Here is a 20,873-nt window from a genome sequence, read left to right as displayed (position 1 = left end):
AAAAGCCAGAGGTGGTGCTACTAAATACTAGAGATGGTTTTTGATTGTTATTTCTTTGTTTGTTTCTCATGATTCCATATATATTTCCCTGCACTTGCTCTATAAAATTAACATTTTCTGACCACCACAATGTTTTTTGTTCATTTCTTTTAGTGTTTTCAAATGCTAAAGAGTTGCACTTATGAATTAATTCATTATTTTTTCAAGCTTATTATCCGAGTTTGTTCTACATGATCAAATGTCTGAGTGAGACTGGTGATTCCATACTTTTTGCTATGGGTTGTAGGATTTAGTACCTTAGTCATCGTAGTGAGAAGATAGGTATAGGTGGATTATTATTGATGGGGAATAAGTGTTTGACAATATCTCGCTACCGCGATATATCACGATATTTTACAAACCAATTGGTTATCGATATGCTCCCGCCAAGTATCGATACTTTTATTTGACATATTGACCATACAATTGAGTATGGATGATCTACTGCTCAATGTTTGTTGAGCAATTCCTGTGCGGTCCATTAGGGGCGCTCAAGAGTGGCGGTGAAGGTAACGTGCGCACAGGTCGACTAGAGAAGAAGAGAAAACTACAAGTGGGATGAAAAAAATAAAACGGTTTAGCGAGAACGGTGGAGGGGAAAAGTGAGAAAATAGTCCTACAAATCACAGGTGTGGACAAACTTTAGATATTACACTAACAAGAAAGGAAGTAAGGTGAACAAGGACTTTGCTGTATGCAATAATTGTCACAAAAATAAGGTTCACTGGAAAAACAATAGTTATGCACAGCCACTTGCTGCTGATGACGAAGTGGTCACTGGATTTCTTTACTGCCGTCACTGCTTGGGTTTCATCTCCTGAGGTAAGAAAGTTTTGCAATGTAATTGATTTTTAAATTTACATTTGCACACATTCTTTTGAAGACATTTTGTGTTGAATGACATAAAATAAACCAGGACCCTAAATTGGATGGAAATGAATATCAAACAAGCCTACATTAATTTACTGATTTATCTGATATTATTTGACAACCACTTTCCATCTAATTTACTACACAAAGTGTTATTACTGCCATTTTGATACTATAAGCTATAAAAATAATCCAAAAACTGTGCAGCATGTCATGTCTCACCAGTGTCAAGACAGCTGTGAATGGCATGTGAATGGGGATTTTATGGGTGAAACACGGTAATATAACAAGGATCGCAATGCAGAAATCACTGACAGAGATTTTCTTTTCAAATATTTACCCTCTTAAACGTCTTTTCTTTTCTTTTCTTTTCAATTTTTGGATCGATTATCATCTAAAATATTGGGGAAAATGCGACAGTAACAAAAATAATACAATTAAGCGATAGTTATGAGGTAGATATCCGTCACCTATTAACAGGCACAATTTTTTTCATTGTGACGTAATTTGTTTAAAAGTTTAGAATATGTGAGCGAATAATTTTATAAAGTCTTTTTTTTTTTCAACTAAGTATTGGACATCAATGAATGATTCTAAGCTAAAAATGAACAGTTCAGATAATAAATATGATTACTTGGCTTCTTTTTCTGGCTGGGTTGAAATAAAAGTGGTTGTGCAGTGTCTGTAGACGGGGGTCTCCAGGGTAAAACGGACAAATTGAAAATAGTTTGGGGGCTTAATGCGCCATGAAACTGCTATGGCCGCATAAAGACATATTGTTCTAACGCAAATATTCCTTTGGCTTAAAATACAACAGTTTATTTTAAAGAGGGGTGCTTTTTCAGCCTTGTCTGTGTTTTCCGCCATATATAACAGATAACAGTAATATAGTTGAACTGTGATAGGTAACTCAGGTTAGCCACCTCTCAGCATAGTTAGCCACACTAGAGAGGCACTAAACGCATATTTAGTCAATGACATGTGCACACAACAGTATGCATTTGATCACTTATTTTGTGGGAAGCTGAGCATCCCTTGACGTCTTCGAGCAATCGCCTATTCTTCAGAATCTTTAGTTCTTGGCTGATTAAACTAGGGCTGCAGCTATCGATTATTTTAGTAGTCGATTAATCGATAAACTGGTTACTTCGAATAATCGAGTCATCGGATAAGGAACATAAAAAATTAAAATACCTGAGCTGAGCCTCAAACGGTATTAAAGAAAATAAATAAATGAGGATCTATGTACAACAAAAGAACAATTAGCTAACTTAAGTATATGTTAACGTTTTTTTTTCTTCGATGCTCCTAACGAATGGTTCAGACACATATTTCCACAATAAAATGGCTAAATATTAGGGCTGTCAAAATTATCGCGTTAACGGGTGGTAATTAATTTTTTAAATTAATCACGTGAAAATATTTGACGCAATTAATGCACATGCCCCGCTCAAACAGATTACAATGACAGCAGTGTAATGTCCGCTTGTTACTTGTTTTTTGGTGTTTGGCGCCCTCTGCTGGCGCTTGGGTCCAAATGATTTTATGGGTTCCAGGACAATGAGTGAGCATGGTGTAATTATTGACATCAACACTGGCGAGCTACTAGTTTATTTTTTGATAGAAAATTTTACAAATTTTAATGAAACGAAAACATTAAGAGGGGTTTTAATATAACATTTCTATAACTTGTACTAACATTTATCTTTTAAGAACTACAAGTCTTTCTATCCATGGATCGCTTTAAGGGAATGTTAATAATGTTAATGCCATCTTGTTGATTTATTGTTATAATAAACAAATACAGTACTTATGTACTGTATGTTGAATGTATATATCCGTCTTGAGTCTTATCTTTCCACTCCAACAATAATTTACAGAAAAATATGGCATATTTTATAGATGGTTTGAATTGGGATTAATTAATTTTTAAGCTGTAATTAACTCGATTAAAAATTTTAATCATTTGACAGCCCTACTAAATATACCTATAAACTAAATCACGAATGCATAAAAAAAAAAAAATAATAATAATAATAATTTTAATCTATGTTGGTCTTAACAGTGAGTAGCTGGATTCAGCCACATGAAATGAAGCAGAATAGAGGGCAGTGTTTCCACCCAAATCAATAAAACTAAATGCAAACACTTTCAAAACAAACCAATACAACGCCACTTTAACTAAGGGAATACTTGAAGCAGCAAAATTTAATTTGAATCCTTTTTTTGTAATCGAATACTCGAGTTAATCGATTAATCGTTGCAGCACTAGATTCAACTTAAACTGTTTAAGCAATGTTTCTGCATTTCAAAATCGTCCTCACAAGGCCGAAGAGCTGGCGTGCATTTACGCTGACATTTTCTCAGCCCCTGATTGATTAGTCAGAGGAAAAGTGACTGTAGCAATCAGTACACTTCAAAATCAGCATCTCCGTGATGTTTAGTGTGTTTCATTCATATTATTTCTTTTTGTCTTTTCATGTATGGCACCGTTGTGCGCACTGCATTTCAGCTTTTGATCCACTCAGCCTGTGTAACCATTCATCTTCTGGTGTGCTAATTGAGCAAAGAAGGAGAACAAAAAGCAGCACAGACAGCGCGCATCCCTGCAGACCAGACATGGGGGGCGGTAAGTGGCATTTATTGCAGCCGCACTATGACCATCAGCCAGTGCGGCAGAGGCATTGCAAATGCATCCGTCACAGGAAACATGTTAGCTGTGATGAAGACGGGGAGGGCTGTATTATTCCAGAAAGCTGATATTCCAGGGAGTTGAAGTATTCCCTTCTCTATATAATTATATGAGCCAATTTCCCTTTTTGAAAGAATGTCTCGCGAGCCAATTAAATTGTAATAATCCTCCAACGTGGAAACATCATGTATAGTTTAAGGATGAGGACAAAGACAACGGAGGCCCAAACTATACAATTTCTTGTTCACATTAAGTGAGGATAAAGAGCTGTTTTATTCTTTCAATAAAAACTACATAGCAGGTTTTGATACTTCGCTGCCAGATACAGTGCAGCGAGGTAATCGTTCACCTCGCATCGAGGGGTCCAAACACCTACAGTTGGCCTCCGAGCGCCTCATCGAAATGCGACGCCGCTCGCCGCGGGGCGTCGTCTAAGTGCGTTTCATTATTCCTGAAGCAACACTGATGATGCTGAGGGAAAGGATTACACGTCAGGGTGAGTGATTGGCTTTGAACAGAGCTGCTGCACACACTTTGCATCAAGTCCGCGCTCAAATTACACTTCGCTTGAAAACGGAGCACGCCGAGGCCCAGGAGAGAGCTGCTGCCACATTAACACCTTCACTCTCACACACGTACGCACCAGCGTTGTTTCGTCAACGATGACTAGAACGAAAATATTTCGTCAACGAATCATTTTTTGTTAAATGACGAAAACGTGTTTTGGGAGACTAAAACATCATGAGACGAATGCCACTTTTCTCCTGACGAAACCAGAAAAAGACGAAAATATGCAATAGTTTCAGTCACATGTACGCAACGTGTGACGTTTTATGCAGTGCTTAATTTGTCAATCATAAGGTGCCGGAACGCAAAGTACATATGACAGCGCAGGGATGACGAGACGGGCACAAGTCCCGGAACATACGCAGAAAATGGTGCTGAAAACAACAGCCAAATGCCCACTTGCCATGCTGTGGGACTTACAAGCCTCAATTTAATGATTATATTCATGGTATAAATGTTTTGACAACAATTTACAATTATTTAGGCCAGGGGTGTCCAAACTCTTTGCAAAGGGGGCCAGATTTTGTGTGGGAAAAATGTGGGGGGCCGACCGTGGCTGACATGCTTTACGTAGAACAATATATTTAAGCAGTTTTAGCAAGCCTATCTGTGTGTCACATTTGCTTTATCATTCTTTTTTAATTAATAATTTCAACAAACTCGCAATTAGCCTTTGTGGCGTTTTCTTTCGACTCTCGGGCTCGTGCGAAATACTGCTGCTGTAGAATTAAACTACCTTCAAGTTGCTTCGATTTCTCGCTACGTATCCTCTCTGTAATCTTGTCGTACTTGTTTGGTAATATCGCCTCCCATTGAACTCTTTAAAAACAGCGACGGTCTTTTTGAAAGTGAGGCAGACACAGTTGTTGCGTATTTTAGTGAAGAAATAATCCAATTTCCACCTATCCTTGAAGCCTCGGCCGTCACAGTCAACTTTTGTTGTTGTTGATTGTCGCCATTTTAGAAAATTGGGAGTAAAGGGTCACACAGGGTAATGTTGCTTAGAGTGCTGGTGCCTTTTAGTGGGTAAATGAGGAGCAGCATTTCGTGTGTAAGCGACTTCATATGCTGGTAGCAGTACTGCTGACCAATTTATTAAGTCGGTGTGCCGGCCAGACGTTATTGATTTCATGACAGAGGCTGGGGGCCGGATGAAATTTGATCACGGGCCGCATTTGGCCCCCGGGCCGGACTTTGGACATGTCTGATTTAGGCTATACTCTGCACAGCACGGGCAATTGCCCACATAACTACAGGTGGGACTTACAGTAACGTACAGTCTAACGTATAAAATATAAAAATAAAAAAAAATCAGAGATTACAATAAATAACACAAACCCATTCTTTTGCGAGTTTCATCCCCTCCGTCTTCTCTGGCCCCAAAGTTTCCACCGCATTACAAATTGTGCAGCCCAAACCTAAATTTCCCATAAGGGTACTGGCCTGTTGCTAGTCCACCTGACTGACTGCTGGCGCTGTAGCTGGCCCCTACTCCAGGTGGCACTGAACCTGACCGGCGTCTGCCACGGTAGCAGCCTCCTGACCTGGCTTGGCTGGCTGTCCTTGAACCTGGCTAGCTGCTGCGGTGCTCGCCTCCTCCGTTAGCATGCCTCCTCCGTTAGCATGATCGCTGCAGCTGCCCTCATCGCCAGTTGTTGCTTTTCTGACTTGTTTTGACCCATCTTCTTTCTTTTTGAAAAAAGACAGTAAATCCAACTGTCTTTTTGGCATATTGAAATACAGTTTGATTCTGGCTAGCAAGCAGTCAGGATCAAACGGATGCTGCAAATTTCCAAGGTTTTTTTTTCTTTTCTTTATGTCAGGTGCGTGATTTGTTGGTCCAGCTTTTCGGTGCATCAACAAATCTCCGACTTTTTCAAATGACATTAAATTTTTAGAAACAACATGCATGTTCTGCCTTTGGCAACATAAGTTAGATTGTATAATGGCGTACCGCAAGCAACACGTCACTTCCGCTCATTAATATTCATGACATTAGCTACCGTTGCTAACCAAGGACAAGCCATCGTTTGTCCCTAATAGGAAATGAATGGAACTTGTGTACGAAGGAGACGTTTACAGCGCTAAACCTACCAATTCTCTCCGAAAATGATGTGCCTGGTGCCAAATTGACTGGCATAGATGTGGAAGAACATAAAAATATTCAGTTAAAGAGATGGCTTTAGTGTCGAAGGCTGAAAAAGACGAAAAAAAACGAGCCGACCTAAGCATAGCTTTAGCTTTTTTATCGACGCGACTGACAATGACATTCTCCCGTTTCAACAAGCTATCCTTTACCATCAGCCCTGTCTTTCTTACATATCCTCTGGTTGTCCTACGTCTCTTACCGTTCTTGGGGGTAATTTAGTTAGCTTTGTGTAGCGATCGCAAATGCTACTCAGTGACAGCCAACGAACACTTTTATTTTTTCATTGATAACACATCTTAATCCTATAATTTATTTACACTCCCCCTTACTAAAGTTGTTTTTTTATATATAAATATAACAGAAACGGTAACAGTGGCAGTCAGATACCATTATAATTCTTTTCAGGTCATTCATTGTCAGACAGAAGCAGTACGGCACAACCTTACGCTAAAAAAATAAGTTAAAAATATAAAAATGGCTTACCTCATTGTCCTCTGAAAGACCATGCCAACCCAACATAATGTTTACTGCATATGAAACGTGAATGAATTCGCCGAGCTGGTGTTAAAGTCCGCGCAAGTTGATTCGGTCTTCACATTTTTTCCTCCCGAGTTTTTGGTTTCCGGGAACGTATGAAGAAAACATCCTTCATGGTCGTAATGTCTAGAGTCGTTTCTACAAGTTCCAAAAAAGCAATGCGTGATCGGCATGTTGGTTTTTGAAAGATTACCGGCGAAAAGTAGCACTTTTTACGTTGGGTCTATGCGAGGGCGGGTCTATAATGTCCCACTTCGGCTTTACTCTCGCTTTACGATGCGACGTCACGGTCTAAAAATAGCCTGCGTGCGGTACGCCATTGATTCATATATTGAAATGCATGCCTTTTAGTTTATAGTGCTTTCACGCTCAAGTGGGGGCGCACTTGCACTTGCTCACGCAAAGAAGCGCGCGCTCACACGCCAGAAGTAGACGTGCAGATACGAAGCAACCGAGCGAGTGAGTGAACTAGTGAGAGAGGGAAATACAGCTGCGAGCCTACGTGCAATTTTGATGCTTGTAAGATATCTACAGAGGCAACGCCTGTATGTATCATCCTTTGTATTGTTGTTGTGTTTTTCCCACTTGCGATTGGACACTTAAAGCCAGTTGTGTAGTTGTTTGAACGATGTGCGGATGCTAGCGAATGCATACTGTTTGTGTATTTGCTGTATTAGCAGCTAATTATCATTTATTTACATTGATGAGAACATATTTGTGATTGTGGACGAAGTTTACTTGTTTCATTTTGTAGGGGTGCACAATATCCATTTTTTTTAAAACCGATATTGATAACTTCCTGCTCCTCAAAGCCGATACCGATATCGATAACCGATAATAAATATATAATTTTTTAAATGTGTAACCTGAGTTTTTGAACACCTAGAGGTTTAAAAAAAAAATAGTGGTGGATTCAACATAGATTTGCCTTTGATCTCATCAGATTTTTCATAATGACATGAACAAAATAGTGCGTTTCACTTCTGCACTGCCCGACAGCCAGCTAAGAATGAATGCACTTCCATAAACCACAAGGCTTAGTCTTTTCTTGCTTTTATGGAAAGACACTCATCTTAATATTGTGAAAGTACAACAGAAAAATACACATATTCAATACTCAATATACAACAAACTGCACAATACACTTATATACACAACTATTATATGTATAGCATAGCACACTAGCTTGAGCTACTAAAGCATTGGCTGACTTCTATAACACAACTTATGCAGTTCTGTACATATGACCCTTCATCACAGAAGTAAACATATTTTGCACATCCGTATGTAATAGTAAACATAAAATACTTACATATATTTCCGAGGCGGAAACGTAACAGAAAGCATTCACGACTGTCAATGCTACCGCTAGACACCGCAATGTGTAAGTGATTGAACCAAATTACTGTAACAAAAAATAGGTGCATTGAATTATTCTGACCAGCTGGTGGGAGCAATGCCCCGCAAATGGTCAGCTGATTTCCCATACAATTGTGTAAACTGCAAAGCTAGAATAGTACATATTATCGGTCCTATTATAAATGTTATTGGATTTATCGGGATGACGTCATAATTCCTATTATCGGACCGATAATTATCGTACCAATAATTATCGTGCACCAATTTGTAAAGTATTTTAAGATCAATGGCAAAATAAAGTCAGCAAATCAAACTGATGTCCTGCATCGTCATTTGGAAGTTTAGCTTGCTATATAGCCAGGACTGAGCCGTAGGTCTTGGAGAGGACCGTACAATGCAATTCTTGTGATTTGTTCTGTAAATGAATTTTTGCATATTATTATTTTGTTCCATACTCAAATGTCCGTAACTGTGCACTGTCCCTTTTAAGAGATGCTGGGACTCGAGAGCTTTGAGGTAGGGAGACGGGCGAGAAGCAAAAGTTAAGGGTCGAATGTGGCAGCAGTCCGCTGTTTTTTGTTTGTTTTCTTATTGTTGCCACAATAAAGTGGAGAGAGCCATCAACGACTCCTCTCCTTCTTTCCCCCCATTCAGGGCAATTACAATACATGCTTTAAAAACATTTGTATATTATTAATATTTTCAACTCCCCGAAAGAAGAACCGGACGTAGGAGCGATGACGAACGAGCCACGGAAATCGCCGGTCCACATATTGTTATTATTTTCTATACACGAGAGGTGCCGGATCTGCCCAAATAAGTCCCGGAACACAGGGAGGCCTAAATCAAGAGATGCCGGATCTCGTTCCTGTCAGGATCCGGCACATATTAACCCCTGGTTTTATGTTGGCCTGCATCATAAGAGTATCTGGTTGTGTCACTCATAAACAGTGACATCATTTTCAAATAATATGTCGATTCTTGGCGGGAGCATATCGACGATCTTTCGGCATACAAATTCTCACGATATATCATCATTTCGATATTTTGTCACATCCCTAGTAACCAATGAGAGAATAGATGTTGATCCATTAAAAGTAAATTCCATTGAGTTCCTGTTCCACTAGCAGTACACACGAGCCGTACATCCCGCACCTCTGACCCAGCCGGTCCGCGGCTCCCTCCGGCCGATCGATAGGCTGTCAAAGTGCCTCGCAGGCGCAGCGACTGCAAGCCGTCTGAGATTTCGCCCTCTCATTGTCCATCTTCGCTTTTTTAAGTGCATTTATCAGGTTACACGGCGGCTCTTAATGCACAGCTGAGCAGCCGTCCTGAAAAACCTAATGGCGCGCACGAGCAGACCTTTGTCCCGCTCGACTCCGGGACTTTCACCAGACTCTTACGCAACTACGGTTACAGTGAAAGGTGAGACAATGAGCTTCACCGAGTACCTCTGAAATTCCCAACCAAGCGTCACGGGACGATCTGGATGAGATGCTTTAAAAAATGAAAAACTATTAGCCGAAGCACATCATTAAAGGGGAAGTTCAGAATTAATGACAGGCTTAGTTTCCGAGGTAGCGGGGGTTTCATTAGTCGCTGGAGTAGATATAAACATATTCCGTGCAGTTTGTTAGCTATTTGTTAGTTGCAGGGCTCCAGAGCGGGGTGACCACTTCCATTAGGTCAAAATGTTTATGAAAAAAATAATACACCAGACTTGCCGTATATTTTCATCAACAATAACATTTTCCACACTTTATAGATCACAGTGTTTCCCCTACATGGAGAAGATAGTCGCACGCCGCCACGCACTGCAAATGAGATTTTTTTTTTTAAAGATACATTCTAGTTTCTAATTTGTATAATTTAAAATGGCGCCAAAAACAATATATATATAGCTCGTTATTTGTGCACTATTTGCCTTTTTTTTTTTTTTTTTTTTGCTTTTAAACAAGAATCGAAACTGTTTTACAGTGGGGCAAATAAGAATTTAGTTAACCACTAATTGTGCAAGTTCTCCCACTTGAAAATATTAGAGAGGCCTGTAATTGTCAGCATGGTTAAACCTCAACAATGAGAGACAAAATGTGGAAAAAAATCCAGAAAATCACATTAGCTGATTTTTAAAGAATTTATTTGCAAACCATGGTGGAAAATAAGTATTTGGTCAATACCAAAAGTTAATCTCAATACTTTGTTATGTACCCTTTGTTGGCGATAACGGAGGCCAAACATTTTCTGTAACTCTTCACAAGCTTTTCACACACTCTTGCTGGTATTTTGGCCCATTCCTCCATGGAGATCTCCACTAGAGCAGTGATGTTTTGGGGCTGTCGTTTGGCAACACGGACTTTCAACTCCCTCCGCAGATTTTCCCAGGGGTTTGAGACCTGGAGACTGGCTAGGCCACTCCAGGACCTTGAAATGCTTCTTACGAAGCCACTCCTTTGTTGCCCTGGCTGTGTGTTTGGGATCATTGTCATGCTGAAAGACCCGGCCACGTCTCATCTTCAATGCCCTTGCTGACGGAAGGAGATTTTCACTCAAAATCTCTCGATACATGGCCCCATTCATTCTTTCCTTTACACAGATCAGTCGTCCTTCATGCTTCACAGTGGGTTCTTTTTCCTCCAAACAAGAGAACCTGTGTTTCTACCAAAAAGTTATATTTTGGTTTCATCTGACCATAACACATTCTCTCAGTCCTCTTCTGGATCATCCAAATGCTCTCTAGCGAACCGCAGACGGGCCTGGACGTGTACTTTCTTCAGCAGAGGGACACGTCTGGCAGTGCAGGATTTGAGTCCCTGGCGGCGCATTGTGTTACTGTGTTACCTTTGTTACTGTGGTCCCAGCTCTCTGTCGGTCATTCACTAGGTCCCCCTGTGTGGTTCTGGGATTTTTGCTCACCGTTCTTGTTATCATTTTGATGCCACGGGGTGAGGAAGGAGTTGAGAGTCCGTGTTGCCCAACGACAGACCCAAAACATCACTGCTCTAGAGGAGATCTGCATGGAGGAATGGGCCAAAATACCAGCAACAGTGCGTGAAAAGCTTGTGAAGAGTTACAGAAAAGGTTTGGCCACCGTTATTACCAACAAAGGGTACATAACAAAGTATTGAGATTAACTTTTGGTAATGACCAAATACTTATTTTCCACCATCATTTGCAAATAAATTCTTTAAAAATCAAACAATGTGATTTTCTGTTTTTTTTTTTTTTTTTCCCACATTCTGTCTCTCACGGTTGAGGTTTACCCATGTTGACAATTACAACCCTCTCTAATATTGTCAAGTGGGAGAACTTACACAATTAGTGGTTGACTAAATACTTTTTTGCCCCTCTGTATGTCCATATCTTAAAGAATTCAGGGGTTAAAGCATTTATTCACAAGAATTTTCACCGGAAAAGCTGTGTTTAAATCAGGCGGCCGCTAGCTACATTCAATGACAAACTAGCATTGAACTTCCACATATTCATGTAAAAAAACGCTAACTGCACTTTTTTTTTTTTTGCTTTTAACCAAGAATCGAGACTGTTTTACGTCCATATCGATAAAGAATTTGGGGATTTAAGCATTTATTCACAAGAATTTTCACTGAAAAAAGCTCTTTGTCTGTGATTCCACTCGGTCAGCTTTGACGGCCTCGCCAACAATGCAGGCGCCCTATTTATTGGCCCCGCCCCCCGTCAATACATTATGAAGTCTATGCCACTCCGGAGCCATGCTATTAACGAAAAACTAACAAACTGCACAGGATTTGTTGAAACCAATCCACCGGCTAAATCCACCCCCGATAACTCGAAAATGAAGCCTAATGTCAACAATTCTGAACTTCCCCTTTAAATCTTACTGGTTTTGACTTAAAAGCACAAGAACAATTAGGCCCTCGGAGAGACAAATGCACTAGCAGAGGCTGCAAAGCCTCTCCAACCTTGTTGAGAAATGACTGCTTTTAAGCCAAAACTGTGTTGGGGCTCACTTTTACTGAAGCCGCTGGGTAATAAACACACAAAGACACACAGGTAGCCCTAACGTTAACTGCATGTGAGCGTTTTTATTCCTTGCTTTGAGATTTATTCGCCGCTCTGTATCTTTATCTGTGGGATGAAGCTGTGAGGTAGCAGAAATATTTCCAACTATCAACACAATGTATCTACCTCCAACCATAGAGAACACTGTGTGTGTGTTTTGAGGAGGGGTCTTCTCTCAATGTTTTATTGCCTCTGCCATGTATTTACACGTTCTTATGGGCTTTTCCAATTTAAACACTGCTTTGGAAATAATGAAGGGAGATAAGGAGCACTGATAAGTGTGGATACGTCCATCAAATGGAGAAAAAGCCACACAGGCTCATTGCAGCATTATTACCAAGGAGTCAGCTCCATTATTAGGCTATTGCTTCATCTGAGTGCACAGCTATCTGATTTTTGGGGACAGTTGATGTTTGGAGTTTTTATTACTGTCTCAAGTGCAGTTGTAATCACAAGTACTTCTTCAGATAAGAGAATGACAGCTTTGATGGGCATTGATTTTTTTTTATTTTTTTTATTCATTTTAGGTGGTTGCATTCATTATGACTCGCATACAGTTCATCCGTTTTCAACTGGTTTACATTACAATTAACAAAATACAGGTAGTCAACGAGTTCCGTTCTTACACTGGATTTCCGCGTGAGTCGGAATGAACCCTTTAAATAACCCAAAATAACTATCGAAAAGCCCAAAAGTATTCTGTTTTCTTTAATGATTGAGGATACGCTGCCCTCTGGTGGCAACGTTGGGTCTGGCTGGACTGTCCCCTAATGACTGAGGAGCAGACTCTTGTCTGACATGGATAAAGGACAACTGCGCTCTGGTTTGGCCCACATAAGGCTGTAAGTCATTTCAGCTAATACATGTTTGTGTATGCATTTGTAATTAGGTTTACATCTACAGTTTGTGGAGTTACATGTGAGTGATTTGCTATGAGAATTGTAAATACGTTTAATCTACTAAATTTGCATATTGATCAGAGTAGATGGACGTTATAAATAAAAATTAATTAAAATTAAATAAAAGCTTGCATTACACAAAGAAAAAGTCAACATTATTAAAAAAAAAAAAAAAAAAAAAAAAAAAAAAAACGACTGGAGACAAAATGGCGGACGAGTCTCCGGCATCGTAAAGACAAAATCATGAAACCCATAAGCAATAAAATAGCTGTTACGTTGTTCGTTCTGTTTGAGTGATGATCTTTGTCAGTTGTGATTTTGCACCACCCAGTGGCCATTGTTAGACAAGTAGAAGAACAATTGAACCTTATATGAGTGTTTCAATGTTGCCTGGAACTCCAGACATGCTGTTCCAGCGATAGAGTCTGGCGACCGTCCTGCGGATCAAACTTCCAGTGCGGAGGAAACCACAGCAAACAGACAGCGGAGTGGACAAATCAGCGACGGGCGGACGTGACGTTGATAAAGCGACAAGAAACTTGCGCGAGGAAATAAACATACGAGGAGGGCGGAGGAGTTTATTCACCATGGCTAGCGCGAGACAGACTGTTGGTTTTAGCGACTCGATGTGTTTTTAGTCATTTGAAACCGAATTTACCGCGGATCGGTACATAATCTCGGCTCTCCCGTTCGCCATCTGTTCTGTTGTGGAGACGACCTCAGACACGCAAGAGTGACGTTGCTTGTTAACACGTCACGCAAATAAACAAATCTGATTGCACGGTTACTTTCCTTCAGGCTTGAGAGGCCAATGATGAGCTGGGTCACAGACTGTTTTCCTGGTGTTTAAAAAATACAGGGAGAACAGTCTGGCCGTCCCAGGCAATGAAGGACAGGTGCGCTCTGGTTTGGCCCACATAAGGCTGTAAGTCGTTTCATCTAATATATATTTGTGTATGCATTTGTAATTAGGTTTACAGCTACAGTTTGTTGAGTTACATGTGAGTGATTTATTATGAGAATTGTAAATATGTTAGCATTCGTAGCAATTAAGCCAGTGGACTTTTGTGTAGGGTGACCATATTTTGATTTCTAAAAAAGAGGACACTCAGCCCAGCCTCAGCCCGGCCTCAAGATACTTGAATTTTACTCAAAGTTCACTCAAAGATGCCTATATCACTTTAATATATTTAAAGTGTGCCCCCTCACTCTGGATGGAAAAATGCAGTTTGAAAAAAAATAAATAATGACTTTAAAAAAAAAAAATAAAAAAAAAAAAATAAAAAAATATATATATATATATATATATATACATAGCACGTCTGCCTCACAGTTCTGAGATCAAGGGTTCAATCCCGGGCTTCGGCCTTCCTGTGTGGAGTTTGCATGTTCTCCCCGTGCCTGCGTGGGTTTCCTCCGGGAACTCCGGTTTCCTCCCACATCCCAAAAACATGCATGGTAGGCTGATTGAACACTCTAAATTGTCCATAGGTGTGAGTGTGTGCGTGAATGGTTGTGTGTCTCCTTGTGCCCTGCGATTGGCTGGCAACCAATTCAGGGTGTCCCCTGCCTACTGCCCGAAGTTAGCTGGGATAGGCTCCAGCACCTCCGCGACCCTCGTGAGGAATAAGCGGCATGGAAAATGAATGAATGAATGAATATATATATATATATATATATACATACACACAGTAGGCTATGTGCCAACTAAACATTTTTATAAATTACTATCACGACAATTGTCCTTGACAAATTGTTATTCCCATTCAATTGATGTTCTCATTCAATGTTCTAGATTGCACACAAACCAAAACCGAAATAAACTGACAAACTATTCAATCAGCATGTTTCCAAACGTAGCAGTTTCCCATAATGCCTAGCGCGGTTTAGCTTACTGATAGCTAGCTGAGGCAAAAATCAAACTTTGCTATAAAAGTTTACAATCATCGTCAGCGCGCCGATGCGACACCAAACGGGATTTTACAGTCAAAGCTCCGACAGAAGTCAACAGTTGCCATTATATACGTATTTATCATTAAAAAAAACAAAAAAAACTTCAGGCATTGTGGCCAAATCGTCAACCCAGTAGATGGCGGTAATGCCTCATGATAGGGGTAAACTGCCAACAAAAACAAGAAGAACTACTACTTCCCTCCATTCTCGTAGGAAACATGTCAACTGCTGCCACCCAGCGGTCGGAGGGATTCTCTTCAAATTGGTCCCGTGAAAAATCATAAAATCATAAAAACCGGACATTTTTATGAATTTATAAAACCCGCCCGGACCACGAGGACACTACGTGAAAGTAGGACTTGTCCGGGCAAAAGAGGACGTTTGGTCACCCTACTTTTGTGAGGCAAACTGGGCTAATATAATCTACTAAATTTACATATTGATCAGAGTAGATGGACGTTTGAACACCAATTGTTTGTTGTCAAGTGTTCCTGCGCCAAAATTAAAGCTTGCATCACAAAACAAAAGTAAACATTATTAAAAAACACGACTGGAGACAAAATGGCGGACGAGACTCTGGCGTCGTAAAGTCAAAATAATGAAAGTCCGGACGACCTGTATAATAAAATAGCTGTTACGTTAAGTGTTCTGGTGATGATCTTTGTCAATTACGATTTTGCACCACCCAGTGGCCACTGTTAGACAAGTAGAATTACAATAGCGTACCGCACGCTACACGTCACTTCCGCTCATTAATATTCATGATGTTAGCAACTGTTGCTAAGGAGGGTGGGGGGGGCACGCTCTCGTTTGTCCCTCATGCTAGATGCATGTAAATAGTGTACGAATTAGATGTTTACTGAGCTAAAACTACCAATTCTGTCCGAAAATGATGGCCCTGGTGCCAAATTCACTGGTGGAAGAACATTCTAAAACTGTAAATGTGTGTGTGTTTCGGCACTGGTGATGGGGCCCAAAGTGATATCTTTTCATGGGGCCCAAAATCCCCAGCAGCGCCCCTGCCTCTTCGTCCTCTGAAGGACCATGGCCCCCAACAAAATGTTTACTGCATATAAAAATGTGAATGGCTTCACCTTGCTGGCAATAAACTGGTCTTTTGGACGCCCGTGCAAGTTGATCCATTCTTCACAGTTTTTCCTCCCAGTGTTTGGTTTCGGCAAACATATGAAGAAAACATCCTTCATATGTCGTAATGTCTAGAGTCGTTTCTACAAATTCCATAGCAGCAGTGTTTGATTGGCATGTTCTTTTTGAAAGATTACCGGAGAAAACAAGCAGAAATTGTATTGTGGATTGTATGCGAGGGCCTGTCTATAACGACCCACTTCCTCGTTACAATGGCGACATCACGGTCTAACAATATCATTCTTGCGGTACGCTATTGAACATTATATGAGTGTTTCAATTACCATTCATAATCAATTTTTTTTTTTTTTTTTTTTTAAGCCTCTCGGCTTCAAATATCCGCTTGCAAAATCGGCTTTAGACATTGGAAATCGGGTGAATTAATTTTTTTTTAAAACTGGTATCGGCCATGGAAAATCCCATATTGGTCGACCGCTACCAAAAACTAACCATAGTGTATTAAACCCTCTTTAAAATCACCATTCCGTAATTGTGTTGGACTTTTCCGAATGTCTTCCAGACTCACAACTGAGATACCTTCACGGCAGGATTTTATCGAGGCCCAAAGGTGCTCAGAGGAAATGGTCCGGCTCAACTCCGTAGGGAAGCCGCAGATGGGCTTGACCTTTTGCAGCGTGTCAAGCAAAGGTTAGAAATCTCCACTGGCCTTAAAACAAATGCACTCGCTGGCTATAATGGAGAAGGCCCCTGCCTCTCGCGGCTAAAACCAGCCATTCCGGCCCCGGGGGAAAATTCCTTCTCATGGAATTCTCTTTGCGTTCACACACATTTATATGGTAGACAAGACAAGCACAGTTTGGAAGATGTAAAATTATGTGTATGTTGTTTTTAACTTGTTTTCATCGTGTGCCACATCATTAGGTCTGCCAACTCCCTGAAAAATAAATAAGAGACACCTCATTGGTCTAGCCAGCCGGCCCGATTACCTTTAATCATTTTTTTGTATATGAAAAGGGATTGTTACAATTATACTGTAAACTAAATTAGTTAATGCCACAAACCAAAATTCATTTTGCCACATGCCAAAAAATGCCACATGGTAAAATCCATTTTATCACCTGGCAAAAAAATGCCAAATGTCAAAATCAATCTTGCCACATGGCAAAATTCATTTTGCCACATAGCAAAGAAAAAAAAAATGCCACAACGCAAAAAAAAAAAAAAAATCCACATGGCGAAATCCATTTTGCCACATGCCAAAAAATGCCAAATGGAAAAATCCATTTTGCCACGTGGCAAAAAAATGCCACATGGCAAGATCCATTTTGCCAAGCGCTTTGAGAGCCCTGAAAGGTGGAAAAGCGCTATACAAGTGTTATGTCCCACGGACGGCTCGCTAAGGACGTAGCATAAAACAAGCCACACAAATTTACGAGTGGACACAAATTTATTTACAATAAGCAAACTCGCAATGACTATATACAGAATGCCGAAGAAGCGTGACTTCAGGGTAAGCCCAGGCCAAAACAACAAACAAAAGGAACTACACATAAACCCCACCTGCAAACTAAACCCTGATCATGTAAAAGGAACAAAGAAAAGACAGCCACTAACCTAACTTCCTACGCTATACAAAACAGGAGAAAAAAGGTTGAACATAAATGGCGACTCACCCCTACTTGCTTCAGTGCTCTTATTTACAGTGGTGAACAAAAACGATCCAATAACGAATAAACACAAAAGACCTCACCGAAAAAGCTGGAGTATTAAACTAGCGATCAAATGCAAACGAGAGTGAATGGCGAGCAAACAGCTGGCGAGGAGGACCACGGCAGGATGCTGTCAAATGCGACCTCCCAGAGCGTTGACAGCGGCAGGTTTTTGAATTTGGCGCCTTTTTTCGTGGCCAATCAGCAGCGGCGACGTCGTCGGTCTGTCCAGCGTCGATCAGCTTTCGTCATAGTGGGAGGGGAAGCAGCCAGCTGGTGGAGGCGACGATCAGCTGACTGGAAGACTCTCAGAAAATTAACTATTAAACGGCCAGAGGCGGTCACAACAAGTATAGCACCAAGACCAAAACCAACATGGCAAAAAAAAAGCCACAATGGGAAAAAATGCCACCTGTCAAGATCCATTTTGCCACATGGTAAAAAAATGCTACATAGCTAAAAATGCCACAAAGCAAAATCCATTTTGCCACATGGCAAAAAAAAAAAAAAATGCCACCATGCAAAAAAATACCACATGGCAAAATGTATTTTGGCACAGGCAAAAAAAATGCCACGTGGCAAGATCCACTTATCGTTCTTGGCCCTGTTGAGCCGGACCTTAAGGGGTTAACATCCGTCATGCTACATTTAAAACGGTATAATTTACCCTTAAGGTTCTGAGCTTTTTGTGTGTATTTTTTTCCCCATTTTTTTCAACAATACAAAATACTTAAAAAAAACATTTAAAAAGTGCAAACATAAACTCTGAGTTAAACTTGTTTATTAATTCATTAAACAATTAAGGTGCGTTCAAATTTCCCTCAGTTTCGCGAAAGATCACTCCAAATATAATGTTGAAATGCAAACGAAATACAAATAGTGAAAATCAAGAGAAGAACAAGCTGGATTTTCTTTGTTCCCGTCAGCTCATTGGTCAGAAAACAGGAGAGGCTGGTGAATGTGTTTCCCTGTATACTAGTATATATTTTAAAGCGCCATACCAGTATTCTTTCGTTCTACAAATAAAACACCATTTTCGATTTTCATGATAATACGGGAAAGAGGGCGTCCCGTATTTAGCTTACAAGTGACGCGTAGTTTTTTTTCTGAACGCGGGACGGTTCCATTTTTCAAGGGACAGTTGGCAACCTTAGTTGTCATAACACCAGTAAGATTGGGTTACTATAATTTCCATATCTGATCAGACACCAAAGACTGCTTGAGGGACATCACACATCCCTTATCCTTTTCCCAGATATATAGCACAACTCCCATAAATATTTGCGAGATGCTCCGACTGTCGCGGGCCCGCAGACATATTGTGCATCATATAACACTCACATGCTCTTGCTCATAATTTACACATTTATATTCATATACACCTGATTTGTATTTAAAATACGACTCGTAAAATGTGATATATGGAAATGGACGGATCGCGTGTGATTCCTGAATGAAATTTCATATAGATCAAATGCTTTAGTGTCCCTTCACTCTCCAGCGCGAGGGTAAAGCCTTGACCGTGCAGGTAATTTACAGTGTTATGAGATGAGTGCAAAACATGCTGTAAATAAATAAGAGCCTACCCATTTCATTTTAGGACGGAGGGAGGTTAGGTACTCCCACAGCTACCCCACGACCCTCCCCCCCATACACATCGCTGCCCTTTTGAAAGTGCGGCATCCCTTGGCTGGGCGCATGTGTATATCATCCAGAGGAGGCGAACACAAATGGGGCAGCAAGCAACACTATGCAGTCCATTTGCTAATTTCAATATGGTGTCCGTCTGTGCGACTTTGGCCTCGGGCACGGGCGCAGCCCCACGCCAAGCCCCCACCGTCTCGTCGTTCCGCGCTCCCCCATTGGCAAGCTTGCTCGGTGTCCCTTTGACCTTGCTCTCAATCACAAACACACAAATGCGCTCTTATTGACTGCATAAGACATTCTTTCTGTCCACAGTGTACAGAAAACTCACTCAGACGAATGTTGCATTCTTAACATTAAAGTATTCTTAATGTTAGAACGATAACGAAACTCTCTTGTCCTTACCTAAGTATATGGTGTCACTCGCAGTATGGGTCGGCATTACTCGGATTTGTGCAGAGGTGGGTAGAGTAGCCAAAAATTTGACTCAAGTGAGAGTAGCGTTATTAAAATATTACTCAAGTAAAAGTAGTCATCCAGTAAAACTTAAAAAGTATCCGGGCAAAAGAATACGGGTAGTCGCCAGGTTACGAACGAGTTTGTTCCAACGCTGGTGATGCAACCCCAATTTCCGCCTAAGTTGAAATTAACCCTTTAACTGCCCTTAAATACCCCCTGAATCTCAAAATAACTACCTAAACATGTATTTTATGTCATATTAATAAAGTAAAAAAAAAAAAAAAAAGAAGATAGGTATTACTTCCCTCCAGTAACACCGATCACACCATAATCTTTTTTTTTTTTTTTTTTTTTTTTTTTTTAAACCTGTCCTGTTTTAATGTTTCACATTGAGAGTATGATATACTCCCATTGTGATCATTCAACATACCTCATTTATTATGACAAAGCAGTGAACAGGAAAAGATTATGGGGGAACAGAAAGAAAAGAAACACAAGAAAAGAAAGAAAAGAAACACAAACAACAACAAGAAATACATTGAACGCCTACCACTTACTACAAATATGTTGGTGCTTTCGTCAGCTAGATGTATTTCCGGTTGACAACATGTGGGGGGCCTGTTGACCAGGGAAAGAAGGGAAAGGAGGTGGGCGAGTCTATGAGCTAAGTGATTGGGACGGAGGGAGGGAGGAGGGAGGGAGAAAGGGGTAGAGTGTACACAAATCAGCTCTGTAATCTAGAACCCAGTAATCATGGGAATCCCTTTTGAGTGTAAGCCTGTTGGCAACCGACCCTACGCCGCCCCATCGCCAAACCCGGCACCGGGACCCACCACCCGAGCACGCCCAAT

General features: G+C 40.6%; 1 long non-coding RNA gene across 1 annotated transcript; it reads left to right on the top strand.

Moving 5' to 3' along the window:
• Positions 1–284: 284 nt before the first annotated feature.
• On the top strand, positions 285–17,462 carry LOC130931541 (uncharacterized). The gene is made up of 3 exons (XR_009067242.1): positions 285–861; positions 3,422–3,538; positions 16,770–17,462. It is a non-coding gene; the product is annotated as an uncharacterized LOC130931541 (long non-coding RNA).
• Positions 17,463–20,873: the final 3,411 nt, after the last annotated feature.

This window comes from Corythoichthys intestinalis, chromosome 15, assembly GCF_030265065.1.
Source record: "Corythoichthys intestinalis isolate RoL2023-P3 chromosome 15, ASM3026506v1, whole genome shotgun sequence".
In the NCBI taxonomy this organism is placed as follows: Eukaryota; Metazoa; Chordata; class Actinopteri; order Syngnathiformes; family Syngnathidae; genus Corythoichthys; species Corythoichthys intestinalis.
Note: the sequence above shows the minus strand (reverse complement) of the source record. Positions and strands in the feature narration are given on the sequence as shown.